This window comes from Triticum aestivum, chromosome 5A (assembly GCF_018294505.1).
Source record: "Triticum aestivum cultivar Chinese Spring chromosome 5A, IWGSC CS RefSeq v2.1, whole genome shotgun sequence".
NCBI classification, from domain to species: Eukaryota; Viridiplantae; Streptophyta; class Magnoliopsida; order Poales; family Poaceae; genus Triticum; species Triticum aestivum.
Genome location: NC_057806.1, coordinates 458802021 through 458823071, shown reverse-complemented (window position 1 = coordinate 458823071; position 21051 = coordinate 458802021). Strand labels below are relative to the sequence as shown.

At 49.0% G+C, this 21051-nt stretch overlaps 1 pseudogene; it reads left to right on the top strand.

Annotated features, from left to right (window-relative positions):
- The first annotated feature begins 12717 nt into the window (after positions 1-12717).
- Positions 12718-20759, top strand: LOC123101381 (uncharacterized; annotated as a pseudogene).
- Positions 20760-21051: the final 292 nt, after the last annotated feature.

Genomic DNA, 21051 nt, shown 5'->3' with positions numbered 1-21051 from the left:
GCACGCAGGCTAGCTGTTGCTGATCCGACATCGGCGGCTGCATCAGGCACGCAGGTGTATCCTGTGCGTCCACTTCGGATGGTGGATCTCGGCCGTTGGCTTCGTCATATGTGAAACATGAAGGCGTAACGGGTGAACCCTAATTTCGATCGTACCTTCGCTGCCGTCGCCGCCTCTCCTAAGATGACGTGCGGCGACCCTTCTGCGCTGCCGGGCATCACCACCGGCCAGCAGCCCTTGCAGCCCCCTGCTTCTTCCCAGCCGGTTTCTTCTCCGACAGGCGGCGCGCCTGGCTTCACTCCGGGTGTCTATCAACCGGTGCAGGCCACGCAGCCGTATGGGACGCCGGGGGGTTTTGTGCCGGCACAGCAGCCTCAAATTCAGCAACAGCCTATGCAGCAGCCATCAACGTATCAACCTCACTTTCAGCAGCCTTTCTTCGCCGTCCCGGGTCAGTACATGCATCAGCAGCCGGTTCTTCTTCAGCCGTCGCCTGGTTATATGCAGCAGCAACAGTTCCAGCCCATGCAACACCCTGGTTCAGCCGGTATGCAGATGGCGGCCGGTTTCAACGCCCGAGTGCCACAAAATCAGGCCACCGCTGGTGCCCAAGCAGGCGCTCGCCCTCGGAAGCCAAAGGGCGGCAAGGGTGGTCGCCCCAAGACTCACCAGGGAGCTGCTGTACCTCCTACCTCTATTCCACCGGCGGCACCTGCGATGCCGACATTGGTACAGGTGCCCGCTGCTTCGTCTATGATGGCAGTGGGGTATGGGCAGAACACCCCGTTGCAGGTCAGCGCGTTACACCAGCAGCCTACCATTCAATCTTCTGGGGCAACCGACGGGATAGCTGATGCTAAGAAAGTATGGTGCTCGAAGTGCCAATCTGCAGGGCACACAAATGATGATTGCGAGACACAGTAGTACTGCTTCATTTGTAACAAGTATAACCATCCGATGACCACGCAGCGCTGCCCTGCTCTCAAGTTGCCGAAGCCGGTGGCGATGTTATGCGGTTATGGAACTGAAAGTATGGCTTTTTTTCTAGATGCCTGACAATGTCTGCAGGGAGGATCTTGCACCACATGATTCACTGACGGCATTGGTATCTATTTCTGGTGGCTCTATTACTCCCAGTATCGTGGAGGCAGAGGTTGCTAAAATTGCTCAGTACCAGCAACAGTGGACGTGGGAGGCTATACCGCATGGCAAGGACGCTTTTCTCATGTCCTTTCCGAGTGAGGAGGTCTTACAGAGGGTGACGGGCTTCGCAGTATTTATCAAATCTCACAATGTCACTATCGAGTTTAAGCCATGGAATTCAGAGAAGATACCACACCGCTTCGAGCTAATTCCTATCTGGGTTCATGTGCATGGGGTGCCTCATGCTCTCCGACACTTCTTGGGGCTTTGGGCAGTCGGCTCGGTGATTGGTTCTACTCTTGATGTTGATCTTCTTTGTTTGCGTCGGAGAGGAATTGTTCGTATCCAGGTAGCGGTACTAAACCTTGATTCTTTCAAAAGCAGCACACTTGACTCTCTTTCTTTCGACATGGTGGTTCAAAGGAAAGGTTATGAGTTCCGGTACAGTCTTGAAGAAGCGGACTTTCGCGTTGATAGTGACTTTGTACCTCGAGTCTGGGAGCACGGCGATGATCCAGGGGGCGACAAGGGGCATGACAGGGAGGACTCTGTGAGGAACAATGATACAAGCAAGAGGCCCAAACCCACTTCATCATCCAACAATTCCTCGGACCCTACTTCATCGGGTAGTGTGGTGCCTATGCAGATGACCTCCATCGTCACACCTACGAGCTCTCATCGAGGCTTACCCGCCATGGCTGCTCCATCGCCATTAAGGGGGCCTTCTTCCTCGGGGTCGGATACTTCGTCTAGGGTTGCTTCTCCTACGACGGCAGAGCCACGGCCCTCGACGCCGCCACCTTCGACTTGCTGGTCGCCACCGCCTAACCCCCATGTGGGGTCTTGCGGGCGCCCCGTGCCGGAGGGAACCGCTCCTTCGCCGTCATCATCGCCCACTCCTACTTCTCCGACTCGACGTGGTGGTGTGATATTCTCCCCATCCGTGCGAGCTAGCCAGGAGTCTGCCATGGCGGTGCTTCGCGCGTTATCTTCAACTCCTCTGTCACAGGGAGGGGTGCCGTCTCCCGGGCTTGAGGAGGCTGAGGAGCAGCCTTCTCTATCTTCTTCATCGCTGCAGCAGCCCACCACGCCTTGCAGAGTCAAGGTGATGGGCTCCGAGACCGATGTCACTCCTTCACCGCTGAGGCGCAGCGGGCGTCATCAGGTAGGGGCTGACGGATCAGCAACCACCAACGAGGACACTATGATGAAGGCCATGCGTAGGACTGCTGCACGTAACCTCGACTTCGAAGGTACCCCCTCTCGTAAATCTTTTATGTCTTCTGATAATTCCAAAGTATCTTCAAATATTACTAGACTTGGGGTGTCACTAGGACGTAATGACAATGAGATAGATTTTTCGGTCAAGGCTCTAAGACAAGTGGAGTTCGACCGGCTTACGGTTTCTCCAAAGTTATCGAGCTTTGTCGACCCTCTAGTGTCAGATGAGGAGGTGGAGGATGCTGATGCCAGCCATGAAGGCAAGCTCCTCTCTCATTTGATTAAAGACACGACTGAAGTAGACCTTGACGACACTGTACGTGACACTACACTTTTTGAGCTTGTCGCGACGGTGCGCAAGAACAAGTTTAACTCAGCAAAGAAAAGAGGGCGCCCTTCTAAGAAAGTAAAGGTCTCTAAACATAAAGTTGGTTCAGCATGAGAGGCATGTTCTCGAATAGCAGAGGTCTTGGCGACTCGGCTAAACACAAACACATTGCCGATTGTGTAAAGGATCATTCGTTGGACTTTGTGGCTATCACCAAGTCGGGTAAACGTGATTTTCCAACACGAGATCTAGAGCACTTTTCCTGTGGTTTTGATTACGAATGGCACGTCTTACCGCCGACAGGGAGGTCTGGGGGAATTTTGCTAGGTATTAACTCTACATACTTAAAAATATTGTCCATGTCTAACGGGGAGTATCATATTAAATTCCACCTTCGAAATAAGTCCGACAACTTCATCTGGAGCCTGGTGGTTGTATATGGCGCCGCTCAAGAGGAATTTAAGTCTGCATTTCTAAAAGAATTAGTCAACACTTGTCGAGACAATCCCCATCCCATGTTAATCGGGGGGGGGGGGGATTTTAATATCCTTCGATATGAATAGATTATGTGATCCCCCCTTCGATATGAGGTTGATCCCACCTCATTTAAAGCGCTCATTCGAGCTTCGGGAAGTGTCTGCTTATCTAAATGATAAGAGATTATGTGAGATGAAATGAAATTGATGAATCCCGACGATGTTCGGGACTGATGAGTAATTTCCAATGGAGCCAAAACAGTAGGCTGTAAAGAGTCTACAAGGACAATGTGACTCCAAAGAAAATATGTAAAGGTGTAAAACACGACTTAAATCGAAAAGTTTTTGAGCGTTTTGCACTGAATAGATTACAATGAGTGTTGGTAGCACATCATGATCCGAGTTACATCAGATGAAAGATATCATGATCTGAGTTACATCAGATGAAAGTAAAGAACACAGGGGATACTGCATGAAGAAGTATTTTATGGACTAAAGCAATCAAATGTTGTTTTGGGTTAAAGAAAATGAGAGGACAATTGTATTCGTGCAAAGTTATAGAATGGGAAATTCATTTCCTAATCTTGTGCATGTGGATGAAGTCCTACTTGCTAGTGGTAATGTCAATCTACTGCAGGAGGAGAAAGAAGTTCTTGTCCTCAAAGTTCAAAAGAATGTTGTCGGTAAGTGTCTCGTTATAAATATCAAGATTCATCAAGAAAAGAATAAAATGGGGTATTAGGAATGTCGCAGGGACATGCTAAGAAAGGTCTCTAAAGTATGCATGCGAGAAAACCTACGCCTGTTCTTATAGTCAAGGGTAATGGAACTGGAAACTATGGTGTTCCAAGAGTTGATGAGAAAAGATTGAAAACGGATATGGTACCATATGCTTCAGTTGTTGGAAGCTCAATACATTACCCTGACACAGTTCACATATCCGGGTTGTTTTGGCAATGTCCAGTCCATATGTAGATCACTGGAATGGAGTCAAAGATATCGGCCTCAAGCTGAAAGAAATTAGTGCTCTCAAAAGATTGTGAGTATAAAGACATGACTTGTGAAATGTATAGCGAAATCCACAATTGTCGCTAACTTTCATACTTGGAGGTTTTTGTGTGAAAAAGCTCCAAAGAATGAAACAATTATCATCAATGTGATGCAAATATATGTTGTAGCTTGATATGGGGCTGAGGGACAGGCAAAATGGTTATGAAGACCTGTACCCGGAGTTGATAATGGTTAACAACAGCGACAACTATTTTAAGTCTTTCGCTCCTATGACAACGAGTCAAGTGTTGATGCCAAACACACTGACACAGAGTTATGCTTTGTAAAGGAGAAAGTCCGAAATTATGTAGGAATGCTTGAAGCATAAACGCAACAGACAAGTGTTTGCAGATCTGCTTATTAAAGGCTTACCGTCCAGTGTGTTCGGAGAACACACAGTCGACATGGGTTTTATGGTATAGTCTAAGATTTCCGGACAATAAAGGGCCCAAGGTTGAAGAATTTGTTTCAAAACAGAGAGGTACGTTGTGGCTGTCTGATTCTATCGGCAATTGAGCTGTGACGATGAAACATGTTCTATGTATTGATCTATTATGAAACGAGTAAAGTAAAAGTATAAGGTCAAAAGTAAAAATTAAGATCAAGGGGAAGAATGTTAGGATAATCTCCACCGTGTGGGCCCAACGGCCCACCGGGCCCTTAGATCTGCGCCCTGATCGGGGGCGCTCAACCCACTATGGTTGACGGGCCCCTGTCACCTGCACTATATAAAGAGGTGGGGGCCGGCGGCTCGCATCACGAGGTTCGTCGCAACGCCGTACACCCCACCTAATCCCCTACCGATTTAGGGTTAGTGCAGTGCTGACAGGAAGCACCACCACCACTACTCTCTGCCATCACCGGCACCATGGCCAGCTCCGGGGGCTCCTCGAGCCACAACCAGAAGGTAGGTTCACCGGATTAATCTACCCTACCCGATCCACAGATCTATCAATATGATCGCTGGAAGGTCCACTGGATGGTGTTGGAACACATGACTAAGCCTAGACGGGTCAGAGGAACTAGGTTTAGGGATATGCATATTTACAATCAGGCTTTACTCATGAGACAAGGATAGAGACTTCTGCAAAATCGTAATAGTTTGTGTGCGAGGGTTCTCAAATCCAAGTACTACCCGAACGATGACTTGCTTGATGCAGTTTTTTAGTTTGGAATTCCAAGCTAACCAGGGAAGATTTTCCATCCCTTCAATGTTGAGGCCATATGCAATATTAAAGTTCTTGCGATGGATACAGTGGACAATAGTTGGCATTTAGAGAAGACGGGCATGTTCTCCATCCGAAGCGCATACAGACTAGTCGTATCTATCAAAGCGGCAGGGAGAGACTCCTCATCCTTAACGCATGCCGCTAATGATCGCAGCTTATGGCAAGCCATTTGGATAGCAACGATCGAGAAGGAAATCTGTATTTTTGGATGGAGAGTGGCGTCAAATTCCTTGGCCACGAAGCTGAACAAATGCAAAAGAACTACTCCCTCTGTCCGACAATATAAGACTTTGCAAGCTAGACGGAGGGGTACCATACATGTTGATGTTTGTGATATATGCGGAAACACAGCGAGACATATTCATGTAGGAATGCGCTTTATTGTGGGCAATATGAAATTGCAGAAATAATTTGGTTTTTAACAGAACAACAAATATTCATTTTTTGCAGGTTATTTTCCGAGTCACTGCGTTGATCCGTATGTGGTCGCTACTCACTCTGACGGGGGCCAGGGAGCGTTTGATTACTGGATTTACCCGCTGGGAGATGGTAGCACGGGATATTTTTAATCGGTTTGGATGACGGTCATGTAATAGGATAGACAATTAGTTTACCTGTCTCTCTTATGCCAGTCGGTTGTGGCTTTTGATGGCCAGTTTGTTTTTTGGCCCTTTTGGCTCTTATTGAGCTCGCTTTTATTTTCGTTTTGAGTTTCTAAGACCTTGTTGAACTTTTTTGGCTTTTTTAATAAGTTGGCCGTATGCATCGTTCTGATGCAGAGGCCGGGGAGTCCGCATTTTTTTTAAAAAAATGCGGGAACACAGTGAAGGATGAGTACCATGTAGTTATTGCTTGCACTAATAGTAGAGCCCTCCATCACGCAATGAGAGAAATTGGGACAACCCTACTATGCTCTTGTACTGAAGAGATTAGAGGTAAAATCATGTTGATTTTATGAAGGGCTTGCCACCTGAGGAAGGAATAGTTGCATCCACGGAAATGGCAAGAATAAAATCTCGGGCTCTGCAGCTTCCCTGATTTGGTATGTAGATGAGATCAAGGGGCTTTTACGCTGCCCTCAATTTGAGAAAGGAGAGGACCTCCTGGATTGTAGCTGTGGAACCTGCTCAAATGCCCGTGTGACCAGCGACTGAGAATGTTGTGGCTCCGGCAGAGGGGACTGCAAAAATAAACAATGATGCATCTTTACCAAAAAAGGCTCACGCCCCGCTTTATAGATAAAGCCAATGCCAAAGCCAACATCCACAAGGTTCACACCACCAAGGTTCACACACACACACAGACCAGGAACAAACAAGCATCAAGGGTTAGTGCTGAGGGCACAGCTCAACAAGCCCAACACACACACAAAAAGCGGCACACACGCCGGGAGAGAGACGCCTCTAGTCGGGCTCCGGGGGAGGCGGCGGGAGCGGCGGAGCCAGGCGGAAGGCCAACGAACGAAGGTCGGAGAGGAGTCTGTCGATGGCATCCCGGTCCGGAGGGCGGCTAAGCGGCCGCCAGAGCTGCAAGTAACCACACATTTTGAAGATGGAGTCAGTCGCACGTCGAAGAGGCACCTTCTGAATGACAAGCTTATTGCGAACCGTCCACAACGTCCAAGCCAGCACCCCAACGCACAGCCATCTAATATGTCTGTAGCGTGGAGGGGAGGCCTGGATTTCCGCAAGCAAGTCGGGGAAGTTGTTATTACACCACTGTCCCCCAACCGTCTCGCGAAAACACGCCCATAGAAACTGTGCCGTGCAACAGGAGAAGAAGATGTGATTGGCATCCTCCGCCGTGTCACATAGGGGGCACATCCCATCCCCAGGCCCATGGCGCTTGAGGACCTCCACGCCGGACGGTAGGCGGCCGCGGATCCATTGCCACAAGAAGATCCGGATCTTAAGTGGGAGGCGGATGTCCCAGATAAGGCCGAATGGCTCCGGGGCAACTGATGGGGCAATAGCCGCGTAAAGGGACTTGGTGGAGAAGCGGCCTGAAGAATCCAGACGCCAGGAGATGGCATCCGGAGAGTCAGCCACGTCCATAGGGAACAGGACGATGTCCTGGAGGAGGACATCCCAAGCAGCCACCTCGGCATGGCCAAAAGGACGACAAAACGCGAGGCGCCCTAAGTCAATAAGGGCCGCCTCGACCGAGACCCGAGGGTCAACTACAATGTCGAAGAGGATGGGGAACCGGGCGGCCAGGGGGGAGTCCCCTAGCCACCTATCAAGCCAAAACAAGGTCGAGGCGCCAGAGCCCACCGAGATGGAGGTGCCTATCCTCAGGACTGGAAGCAGCTGGACGACTGCCTGCCAAAACTGGGAACCGCCCGAGCGCTGGCAGAACGCCAGAGGCTGGCCACGCAGGTACTTGTTCCGAATGATAGTCAACCAAAGGCCTCCCTCCCCATTGACAATGCGCCATAGCCAGCGGGTGAGGAGGGCGATGTTCATGCGCCGAGAGGACAAAATCCCAAGGCCACCCTGGTCTTTGGGTTTGCAGATGTCTGGCCAGCTGACCATGTGATATTTCTGTCTGCCTGCCTCGCCAGCCCAGAAAAATCTGGCCTGGTACTTGGCGATCTCCTGATGAAGGGTTTCATGAAGGCTGTAAAAGCTCATGAGGAACCACAGAAGGCTGGCAAGCGACGAGTTGATAAGGATCACACGTGCCGCCTTCGACAGCCAACGCCCTTTCCAGGGCTCAACTCGGTGCTGCATACGGGTCACCGTGGGGCGGAGGTCCGCCACGGTGAGGCGCGAGTCGCTAATGGGGATCCCCAGATAGGTCGTGGGAAAAGATCCCAGCCGGCAGTTAAGCCGATCGGCAATGGACTGAGCGTCCTCATCGGGGTAGCCGAGCACCATCACTTCGCTCTTGTCAAAGTTGATGGTCAGGCCCGACATTTGCTGGAAGCACAGAAGGAGGAACTTCAGGTTGGAAATCTCGAGGGCGGATCCCTCCGTCATAATAATGGTGTCATCCGCGTATTGGAGAAGGGTCACCCCTCCCCCTCCAACAAGGTGCGGGACCAAGCCTCGAATATGCCCCGCAGCCGTGGCCTTAACTAGGATGGCGGCCAGGGCATCGACAACCATGTTGAACAAGAACGGCGAGAAGGGGTCCCCCTGCCGAACCCCACAAAGGATAGGGAAGAAGGGTCCAATCTCGCCGTTGATGTTCACCGCAGTCCGGCCGCAGGAGACGAGCTGCATGACGCGGGTCACCCACCGATCGTCAAAGCCCTTGCGAAGCAGGACTTCCCTCAGGAACGGCCAGTGGACCGTGTCATAGGCTTTGTGGAAGTCCAGCTTAAGGAAGACCGCCCTGTGGCGCTTCAGACGAACCTCGTGGAGCACTTCGTGGAACACCAACACCCCATCCAGGATAAATCGGCCTTGAATGAAGACGGATTGGTTCGGGTGGGTAATAGTGTCCGCAAGGAGGGTCACCCTATTGGCGTACCCCTTCGCCAGAATCCTAAAGAGTCACCGGATGCATCTTTCTTGCTGGGTATTGGCCAGAGTTCGGCAGGAGCGATGCTCGTAATCATAAGGGTTGGTGTTTACATCGGTCCGTCGCCGGATGGTTGCAATAGCGTTGAGGAAGTTGAGGCGAATGCTGCTCAAGATTCAAGTGGTCCGATCCGATGCGGTCTTGGTGTTGGACCGCATAACCTGTAATTTTTCTTTAGGTTATTGGTTTGGCCCGCGTTTCCTAATGTTCCGACCTTCTACGTGTTGCTTGGCCCTGGGAGCACTAGGCCAATACATCATCTTGTGCTTCTGCTCCTGACTATGCTAATATATTAGAGCATCTACAACTAGACCTTTTAAACACGTCTCAAATGCTCGGACAGGCTGTTCGGTCACTGACCGGTCACAAAAAATCAACCCAACAAAAGCTCTCAAACTGCGGACAAACGTCCGGACTGACCGACACCCCTCGGATATTAGATGGCCGGGCATGTCCGGGCGCGTCGGCCACGTTAGCCTGGCCCATCGCTGGCCCACCCAACCCCACAAACCCCCCCTCCGGAGCAAACCATAGCTCAGTTCACTCTGCTCCGCTCCCCGACACTCCCCGACGCTCCTCTTTCCCCAATCCGTCCAATTCCTAGCACCGGCGAGCATGTCAAGCACCGGCAGCCACTCCGACGGCAGCTCCGAAGACGAGTACGAGATGGTGCTCTGTATCACGCTCGAGCGCTCGCGGGTGGATATGGGCGGCAGCTTTGGGTCCGGTGCGACGCCTCCTATCGCCCGTCGCCGCAGTGCCGACGCCGGCGCCGTCCCTTCACGCCCCACACACGGATCTGCATAGGCTGCCCAATCTGCTCCGCCTGCCCGACAACCTCCTCCATCTCCGGCAGCTGCTCCGTGCGGACAGCGGTGGGTTCTAGTACCTGCTCCGCTGGCGCCGTGGATGCGGACTTCGAAGTCGGAAGCATGTGCCGCCCGCTGTGAGAGGCAGAGGGCAAGTGAGATGGGGCGGGCTCGGCGCGGCTGCGTAGTCCGCCCACTGCTGCCGCGTGATGCCGGTGCCCGACGAGAAGGAGTGTCTTCTCCAGTGGGTGCACCGCCAGTCACTTACCACGGCGGAGACGGACGCCCGGCGTTTCCAGAGGATCAACGCCAAGCAGCTCCGGCTCGGCATTGAGCAATCCGAGCGGGAGGCAGCGGCGGCGGAGGCGGCGAGGGTGGCCAAGCTCAAGCTCAAGTGCAAGCAAGACCGCATCGTCCGACGCTTGCAAGGCTACATCGTCATCTCCTCCTCCTCCTCCTTCGACGGGTCTGACTCCGACGTCGACCCACCTCCAGTTGCATACGCCTACAACCCCGCCGGCGACCGAAAGGGGAAAGGACCGGCGTGGAAGTGGTGAAGATCGCCCTCTCCTTTTATATAATCTAGTTCTAGTATGTAGTTAGAATATGCCGGATCGTTGAACTGTGTGAACTATGCTCCTTTGGTGAACTTTTGGTGATGTTTATGTGAATTATGCCCGTTTGGTATTGGTTTATATGTCCATTTCCTGTCGATTTTGATCGTTTGGTGATCTAAGTACTACGTTTAATTTGTATGGATATAGGGTGTCGGATATGAGATACACGAGTGTTGAGGCACGGATTTAAAAAAATACCCGGTCAATATCCACGGACGCGCCGACTGTAGATGCTCTTAGAGCATCTTTAGCAGATCCCGTATAATGCCAACCCGCAAAATGTGTATACAGTTCGCGGAAAAACATCTTTGCGGGCCGGCGCGGGCGGCGCAGAATATCCTTTTTTACAGGTCTGTTTTGCGGGCTGCCGCCGCCCGCGCTGCCTGTAAATCAGTAATTTGAATTTCAATTTCCGGCATGCAAACACATTTCTTTGCTTCTTTATTTTCTTCAAGGGCATTGCATACATAATAACTCACCAAATCATTGCTAAAATAGTATGACCAAAGAAAACAAGGACCACAATTAGGCATTTTAGAAGATATCCAACTTTCGTAACTGCTCCCACTAGTTGGATCAACATCTTCTCCATGTATTTATTGTTGATATGTGGATTCTTGATCTTGCATTCTTCATTCTTTTTCTTTGGTTCTAAAGAAGTAGACGTTGATTCCCCTCTAGTATCTTCTCTAATTGCACATGCAGCCGCATCATGAGCCTCGATTCTACTAAGGAATGCACGGACATCTATTAAGTTTCTTTCTATCAATAAATCAATGTATTCTCCTTCCCAAAACCAAAATGAGTATCCATCTTCCTCCACACATGACGATCTCCATAAGCTATCGAAATTGAACCGAATAGGTTGACAAAGCCGAATGGAAACAACAACATACCCCGTCGTTTTAGCATTTAAAGAATACCCATCTGGGGTGGTTCAACATGCTAGAAGTTAGCCGTAGCACTTTCCGCATGCAGTCGTCGCACTGTATGAGCGGCATCGGCGAGCCGCTGGGCGAGCGCCGAGCCCGGGCGACGGCCAGCCGAATCCTTGCCGACAAACTGACGACAACGGCCAGAGGGAAAACCAATACCTGCATGCGGCACTGGGGCTTTGCCGGGGCTGTGCGGGATGCTCCTCGACCAATCCATGGCTCGGTGTAGCCACTGGTGGCCGGTGGTGGGCCGGCGGCGGGGGTGGGGAAGAGCCTGGGGCGAGGGGCGGCGGTAGGTGGGGAAAAACGAGGGCTGAAATGCCCCCCCCCCCCACCCCCGCCAACCGCTACCACCGCTACCACTATATACAGGGCGCCGACGGGGCGAGGGAGGAACCCGCGTTTTCGCGGGTTGGGATGGGTATTATGCCGCGCCCTGCAAAAAAAATTACGGGTTCGACGCGTTTGCGGGGTCTGATCGGACAACATTTTATGCGCGGACCCGTATTTTGACGGTTATTTTACGGGTCAAGCCATTATATGAGGTCTGCTAGAGATGCTCTTAGTGATGCCGGGCCGTGGAGCACTGGAGCGTCACTCCTATCAATGCCCATACAAATGGCTATGACTGGTTGTATCGTGGTTGAGCTTTATTTATAAAGGAGGCAATAGTCTTTTCGGCAAATCACCAATCGGTTGGTACGATCAAAATTTAAGTTGTTTAGTTTTTGCAGGATTACATTTCTTGCCTACTCAAAGCTTAGCATCACTAATAATTCTTTGCACCGGCCGGAGGTTGTGAAGCGTACGTAGGCGCTTTTATCGTTCTCTTTATTTAAACGTCCACCACATAAGCTTTCTTGCCCAGAGGTCCATTTGGCACTCGCCAACATTGAAATGGAAATTTCCTCGCTGCCGTACATCTCACCAAAGCATATGCCAGGGGCGGGAGCACACAGCACAGAGTACATACACGAATAGCCATCGGTTACAGTCCAAATCATCGTCCCAAACAAGAGATGTGAAGATAAAGAACCGTCTGAAATCCTACACTCCACGGAAAATGAACGTCCCAATCACCACCCTTCGCTCTCAATGCCCGGCCGAATGCCAATTCGACCAATCATTGCCGGCCTTTTCCACGGAGCAAAGAAGCTGTCATCCTCACAAGGTTTTAGAGGAAAAAAAGAACATACACATACAAGATTTCAGGTACAGCTGCAAGCCTGCAACGCTGTTTTTGCACTAAATATACACAGGGAAGAATCCAAAGCTCCTTGGAAATTCAAAGTGTTCTTCCCTTCTTCGGCGACTATATAAACCATGCATGCCAATGATATCTCTCATCTCAGACTCAGAGATCAACAGCCATCCACCAAAGATGAAGAGCATTTCTTGCTTCTGCCTGCTTCTCATTTGCCTGGCTGCACTGCAGCTCCACGCCAATGCCTCTCAGGAGGCCCAGCTGAGAGAGTTCATCTCGTCCAGGAAGAACAGCGACAGCACCGACACGTTCAAAGTGCGCAACATAGCCGACAGGTTTTCCGGCAGCCTGAACGCGGAGAGCTCTGTCTCAGACCAGAGCTCCATGAAGGCGGCTGACATGATCACGGCGCTGCCCGGGCAGCCGGAGGGCGTGGACTTCGACCAGTACGGCGGGTACGTGACCGTCGACGAGGAGAACGGCCGCGCGCTCTTCTACTACCTCGTCGAATCGCCCTCTGGTGCCTCGGACAAGCCACTCGTCCTGTGGCTCAACGGAGGTTAGAATGATCAACAAGTTGATAACTCAAACACCTCTTGTACTACTAGAAAATTCTCAAGGACAGCAGTGACACACTTCATGCATACACAGGGCCAGGATGCTCGTCGCTGGGCTACGGGGCAATGCAGGAGCTGGGCCCGTTCCGAGTAACTGAGGACAACAAAACCCTCAGCAGAAACATGAACGCCTGGAACAACGGTAAGTATCCATGGCTAGCTTCTTGTACCCGTTAATCCTCCCTTTAGCACTCTATATGTATCAGTGATCGTATATATGGCAAGACTAATACTTTGCTTGTGAAAAATGATGGCAGTGGCTAACGTGATCTTCCTGGAGTCGCCGGCCGGTGTGGGATTCTCTTACTCCAACACGTCTACAGACTACGATCTCAGTGGCGACGAGAGAACCGCCGATGACGCGTACGTCTTTCTGGTGAAATGGCTGGAGAGGTTCCCCGAGTACAATGGTCGCGCCTTCTACATCTCCGGGGAGAGCTTCGCCGGCCACTACGTGCCAGAGCTCGCCGCCACCATCCTGCTCCACAACGCATACAACAACAGAACCATCATAAACCTTCAGGGCATCTTGGTAAGTCAAATTAACTAGCTTGCCAAGATGAAATGGAACATTGTACATGTTTTTTTCTTTCTATTTTCTTAGGTGCATTTTTTCTTTCTGTTCAACACTGATGTTTGTCATGTTTTTTGTTGAAGGTTGGAAATCCGTACCTTGATGCCAACAGGAATATTATGGGGGCGATCAACTACTACTGGACCCATGCGGTGATGTCCGACGAGGTCTACGCCAATATCACCAAGAACTGCGACTTCGACAGCGTGGATGGTACGTTTACAAACGCCGCATGCAACGGCGCCGTCGACGGGTTCAGCGCTGGCAACATCGATGGCTACAACATATACGCTCCAGTTTGCATTGACGAGCCCAATGGAGGGTACCACCCCAGTGGCTACGTAAGTCAATGGTTGTTCTTGTTTTTTTTTCTGATGAAGGACAACATTTATTTTTCGAATTCCTTTTCGAAACGAGAAAAAAAAGGAAAATATTCTTATGTGTACAGTAAGAACTAGTCTATGTTCTGAAGAGCTAACCGGTGTTTCTCTCTCCAAATAGCAGTTACCTGGGTATGATCCCTGCAGTGATTATCCTACTCATGCCTACCTCAATGATCCAGCGGTGCAGATGGCTTTCCACGCTAGAATGACCAAGTGGACAGGGTGCACGTAAGATCTTTCATTTTCCATTTAATATGCACTTATTAATCGCTAATCGATTTCACCCGCACGTAGGTAACTCATGTGATTTGTTCGTGCATGCAGAAACTTGAACTGGAAAGATGCGCCAATGTCTATGCTGCCAACCATCAAATGGTTGATCGAAAGCAAGCTTCCGATTTGGATATTCAGGTAACCGACTTCTTTTCGATAAAGGGTGGATTTTATTCACTCAAAATGAAGCATCAAGTGGATACAAACACGTTGAGCACACACCCAGCCTCTGCATCACAGGATGCAGAGCAATCTAATTAATATTCTCATACATTTTAAAAAGTATTGTCTAGTGTAGTAACAAACCTGTCTCCATGTTTCAGTGGTGATTTTGATACTGTGTGCTCGCTTCCGGGGACGAGGTATTCCATCCAGGACCTTGGCCTCTCTGTGACCACCCCATGGCGTCCATGGACAGCGAAGGAGGAGGTAATTACATTCCCTATTGTGAACGCTAGCGTTCATCCTAGATCACCTTCAAACTGGCGGGTTTTTACAAGGATGGTTGCACTTGCAGGTGGGAGGCTATGTTCAGCAGTACGCGGGGGGATTCACATTCCTCTCCGTGAGGGGAGCTGGCCATCTGGTTCCATCCTTCCAGCCTGAGAGGGCATTGGTGATGTTGAGCTCGTTCCTGAATGGGATGCTCCCACCTTACGTAGAACAGCAGTGATTCTTGATGGCCATAAAACTCCATCCATGAGAGGTCTTGGTTAGCGCCAAGCTTGATGACAAGTGTTGTGGATGAAGTTGCCATAGTTTTTCAATTTTTCGGACCGTTCATTTGCTTAATGTGTGCCTTAATATTTACTTGTATCCGGTTACTGTTGAGAATGGTTTATCCTAGTGGACAGGATTTCTTTTCAATGAATCTATGACAAGATTTAAATAAAGATAAATATTGTGCCTTACTGCAAGGATTGCCGAACACCACCGCCTTGCCTTCCATTATTAGATGATACCCCGTCCATTGTTGCGGGAATTCCTTGCATATTGCAATAGATTTTGATAAGATTGGAACATGAATATTTGGATTAATGATATGAGACTCAAAACTAAAAGTATATGATTTATAGTTTTCATTTTTATATAGTTGTAAAATATTGGTTGAATGTAAGTAGCAAACTAGTTTTCCCATGCATGGTTGCATGTTGAGATCGTTTTCCCCTATGCATGGTTGATCTTATCTTAACGTTTTTCCACGGGCTAAACAAGTAATGTTAAATGCCGCCGTTGCTCTTATCTTGGTCATTACGCAAATAATTGTCTCTCCAAGAGTGTCATGCTCATTCGTGAGAATGGTGGGTATGAGTTATCATGACCATGATAAGGAGACTTTAGCTCTTATTGCCCATGAGACTAACATGGCAGTGAATCTGATCAAAATGTGCAATACATGGCTGCCGAAGATGCGGATAAGTATGCTAGTTTGATTGCTCAACGGGTTTTGAGCATTTAATTGACACAGGTTGAGCAAAACTAGGGGCTCAATAACAACAACAAAAAAACACCCTCCCACCCCCGAATAAAAAGAAATAACATCTAGATCCCTAAGGGGTGAATTATTGAACGAAACCATCGCCTGCTTTCAATCTGCATCGCCGCATAGCGCCAACCGGAGGAATAGAAGGTAGATCCACTTGCCGAGGAGTCATTGCTGCACCATCACGTCAAAGATTTGAGATCCAAAGAAAGCAGCCACGGTCATTGTCGGAGCACATCTCACTATGGCTAGTTACTTGGGTAACTACCCCGTGCAACTCGGCCCCAAATCTGCCGTGTACAAACGACGTGTCATCATTGAAGAATGTGGATCCACCACCAAAAGGCCTCCAACCATGTGGAGGGGCCACCTCCACCCTCTTTTCGCGGACACCACTACCGGAGACAACAAACACAAGCTAACTCCTATGTAAACTCCTACATCAACAGACGACACTAGAGAAAACATCGTTGTGGTGGAGGAAGATTCAAAATACAAAATCCCACTGGTTTGATCACAACCGCTACCCTGCGACCAAACCTAAGAACTCCAATCTCGCCGGTTGGACTGACGAGAGAGAAAACTATGCCGCTAGATCCATGGCTCACCATGGTGGGGTTGAAGATGTAGCAACTCTTATTCGACGCGGCGTCATCACCCACACCTCACGCCGCACGTCGAAACCCTAAATCTATCCATACGTACAGCCTGGATGCAAAACCCAATGACTCCCCTATTCTCACGTCATCGGTTTGGCAGACGGGGGAGGAGAGAGAGCCCCCGTATCGTTGGATTCTATATCTCTAATCGAATAAGTTGACTTTGTATAGGCATTTTACCGGCAGCTATGGAGATAATTGCTCTAGCTACCATTTTAGATACCCCCCCCCCCCCAAATTTCATAAAGCATATGATCTGGTATAACAACGGCAACCCGATATTCGGGGGACCCCTTTCCCAAGCCCATACGTGTTTCCGTGGGTCTTAGTGTTACTGGTTTGTCGGATGTACTCATATTTTTCCATCACGAAGTGCATATCGTGTTATTGCTCTTCGTCTTGCTTCTATATGTCTCGACGTGATTCAAGCAGGTTCAAGAGCTTGAAGAGCATTTCTACCAAAACAAATACTATTGCCTTGGCAGGATTTTCCTCTCATTCTTCATCTATTTTGTTTGCGAAATCTGGTTCTTTTGGGATTATTTCTATGGTTCTTCCTTAGTTCCATCTCCACTGCAAAACTGGGCATGAGAGTTTCTTGTCATATCCATCTCCTCGCGAATGAAATGAGAAAAGCATCTAAATTTCGTCATTGGGTGGAGAAGAGAAAGGGGAGCGAAAACCGCTGGCGTGTTAGAGGTTGTGAAGCTTAGTATCGCATTGAAAATAGCCTTAGACTTTGGCCGCAAAAGAAAAAGAAATGAAAAGAACCTTAGACCTCCATTTGGCACTCCCATACACTGAAGGCAAATTTCCTTGCTGCCGCACATCTGAGCAAAGCATACACGAAACGCTATTGGTTACCGTCCAAATCGTCGCTCCAAACAAGAGATGTGAAGATAAAAACCGTCTGAAATCCTACACTACACGGGAAAAAAACGTCACAATCAACCCTTCGCTCTCAATATGCCCGGCCGAACGTCAATTCTACCAATCATATGACCGTTTCCACGGAGCAAAGAAGCTGTGATCCTCTCAACGTTTTAGATAGAGAAACAAGAACATACACATACAAGCGCACAGGCACAGCTGCAACGCTGTTTGTACCCGAAATTTACACAGCGAAGAATCCAATGCTCCTTGCTTCGGAGTGTTCTCTTCCCTTCTTCCTACGCCTATATAAACCATGCATGCAAATGGTACCTCTCATCTCAGACTCACCAAAGATGAAGACCATTTCTTCATTCTCCCTGCTTGTCCTCTGCCTGGCTGCACTGCAACTGCACGCCAATGCCTCCCACTCCCAGTCCCAGTCCCAGGAGGCTCAGCTCAAGAAATTCATCTCGTCTAGGAAGAACAGCGCCACCAGCAGCGACACGTTCCGAGTGCGTAACATAGCTGACAGGGTTGCCGGCAGCCTGAGTGCGGAGAGCACCGTCTCTGACCAGAGCTCCATGAAGGCCGCCGACAAGATCACGGCGTTGCCCGGGCAGCCGGAGGGCGTCGACTTCGACCAGTACGGCGGGTACGTGACCGTCGATGCGGAGAACGGCCGCGCGCTCTTCTACTACCTCGTGGAGTCGCCTTCCGGTGCCTCGGACAAGCCACTCGTCCTGTGGCTCAACGGAGGTTAGAGTGATCCATATGTTGATAACTGAGCATCTCTTGTGGAAATTTCTCAGCAGTGACACTTCTTGCGTACACAGGGCCAGGATGCTCGTCGCTGGGATACGGCGCAATGCAGGAACTTGGCCCGTTCCGCGTAACCGAGGACAACAAAACGCTCAGCAGAAACGTGAACGCCTGGAACAACGGTAACCCATGGGCCATGGCCTCTCTTACTCATCAATCTTTGAATTTGTCCTGCCATATGTCACTGGAAATGGACCCCGGGCCCACATGGAAGTTTCAGGGACAAATGATTTTGAAGTGTCGAGTAAATTAAAGTGTGAGAATTGATCAAATTAAGAGACTAATTGTTTGCTTGTGAAAAATAATGGCAGTGGCTAACGTGATCTTCCTCGAGTCGCCTGCCGGTGTGGGATATTCCTACTCGAACACGTCTTCGGACTATGATCTCAGCGGAGACGAGAGAACCGCCGATGATGCCTACGTGTTTCTGGTGAAATGGCTTGAGAGGTTCCCGGAGTACAAGGACCGCACCTTCTACATCTCCGGGGAGAGCTACGCCGGACACTACGTGCCGGAGCTCGCCGCCACCATCCTGCTCCACAACACATACAACAATAGAACCGTCATAAACCTTCAGGGCATCTTGGTACGTGGAACTAACTAGCTCTACTTCGATGAAACATTGTACAATTTTCGGTTTTTCTAACTTGGATCATGTCTTCTATATTTGAAGGTGGGCAATCCATACCTTGATGGGAACCAGAATATTAAGGGGGCCGTTGACTACTTCTGGACCCACGCGGTGATGTCCGATGAGGTCTACGCCAATATCACCAAGAACTGCGACTTTGACAACTTGAATGGTACATTTACAGATGCCGCCTGCATGGGAGCGGCCGTGGCGTTCGACTCTGGCTACATCGATGGCTACAACATATACGCTCCGGTCTGCATAGACGCACCCAATGGAACGTATTACCCCGCTGGCTACGTGAGTCCACACTTCTTATCTTTCTGAAGAACATCATTTCTTATCAAAACGAGAGAAAAATGGACAACGTTCTGTTTGAAAAAAACTAGCTCTATGTGCTGAACAGCTAACCGTTGTATTTTTCATCTTCAAATTGCAGTTACCTGGGTATGATCCGTGCAGTTACTAACTTACTATCCTACGGATGCCTACCTCAATGATCCAGCGGTGCAGATGGCTTTCCACGCTAGGACGACGAAGTGGTCAGGCTGCGCGTAAGATCCTCCAACTGGAGCTAATGCACACTGATTTCACGGACATGGATTTTTAGAGCACTTGCACTCAGGCCCTGCTATCCTAGCCGTCCAATATCGCTTTAAGATCCGTGCGACACAACTAACTTTCTATATGAAATTTTATCTTTTCTGTTTCTCTTCACATAAAACATATCTTGAAGTTCAAACCTATGCAGCATGGCAAAGCTTTCTAACTAGAATCTATGATAAATCTTTCAGAACTTTTTGTCCGACATAAATACTAAAAATATGATTTTTCAATCAAACAATACGTATTTTGTATATTTATATTTGACAAAAAAATCTGAAAGATTTATCCTAGATTCTACTTAGAAAGCTTTGCCACGTTGCATAGGTTTGAACTTCAAGATATGTTCTATGTGGAAGAAACAAAAAAGAAAAATGTATTTGCACGGATCTTAAAGCAGGAAATAGATGGCTAGAAAGAGAGGGCCTGGGTGCATGTGCTCTAATATATATTTTCGCTGATTTCACCCACACATTCGTACCTCATGTGACTTGTACATGCATGCAGAAATTTGAACTGGACAGATGGGCCAATGTCCATGCTTCCAACCATGAAATGGTTGATCGAAAGCAAGCTGCCGATTTGGATATTCAGGTAGTAAGGGCATGTACAATGGTTCTATCTTAACAATGCCACGTAGGATAAATGATGAGGTGGAGGAGAGAGAAATCATAAGAGAAGGCTTGTCTTCTCTTAATTAAGAGAAGGCAAGAGATGATCTCTTAGCACAATATGTCTCACCACGTTTTTAGGAATAACTAGTTTTTAAAGATAAGGCTAAGAAATGACCCATTGTAGACATGTTTTTTTGTCATGTCTAAATTACATGCAAGATTTAAGATAAGGCTACCTTATCAACCATTGTACATGCCCTAACAGACAAGTACTAGTACAATCCAATACTCTCACACCGCCGTTTGAAAGTACTTCAATAGTAACAAACCTGCCTGCATTTTTTAGTGGTGATTTTGATTCTGTGTGCCCGCTGCCGGCGACGAGGTATTCTATCCAAGACATGGCCCTCTCTGTGACCACTCCATGGCGCCCATGGACAGCAAAGGAGGAGGTAAACCCTGTTGTACAAAGTAGCATTCATCTTAGATCACCTTGAAACGGGTGGTTTCTGACAAGGATGGCTGCACTTTCAGGTTGGAGGATATGTTCAGCAGTACGCGGGGGGATTCACATTCCTATCTGTGAGGGGAGCTGGCCATATGGTTCCATCCTTCCAGCCTGAGAGGGCATTGGTGATGTTGAGCTCATTCCTGCAAGGGGTGCTCCCACCTTACGTAGAACAGCAGTGATTCATGGTGCCCATAAATCTCCATCCCATGAGAGGCCTTGGTTATCGTCAAGCTTCATGAGAAGTGCTACCTACAACCAACGTGGATGGAGTTGCCATAGTTTTTCAATCTCTTGGAACATTTGTTTGCTTAATGTGTGGTTTAGTTAATATACTTGTATCCAGTTACTTACTGTTGAGAATTGTTGTCCTAGTGGACATGGATTTCTTTTGAACGAATTTATTACAATATCTAAAATAAATATAAGCATAAATTATTTCTACCATTGATTATTTTCATGATAACGCAAAGA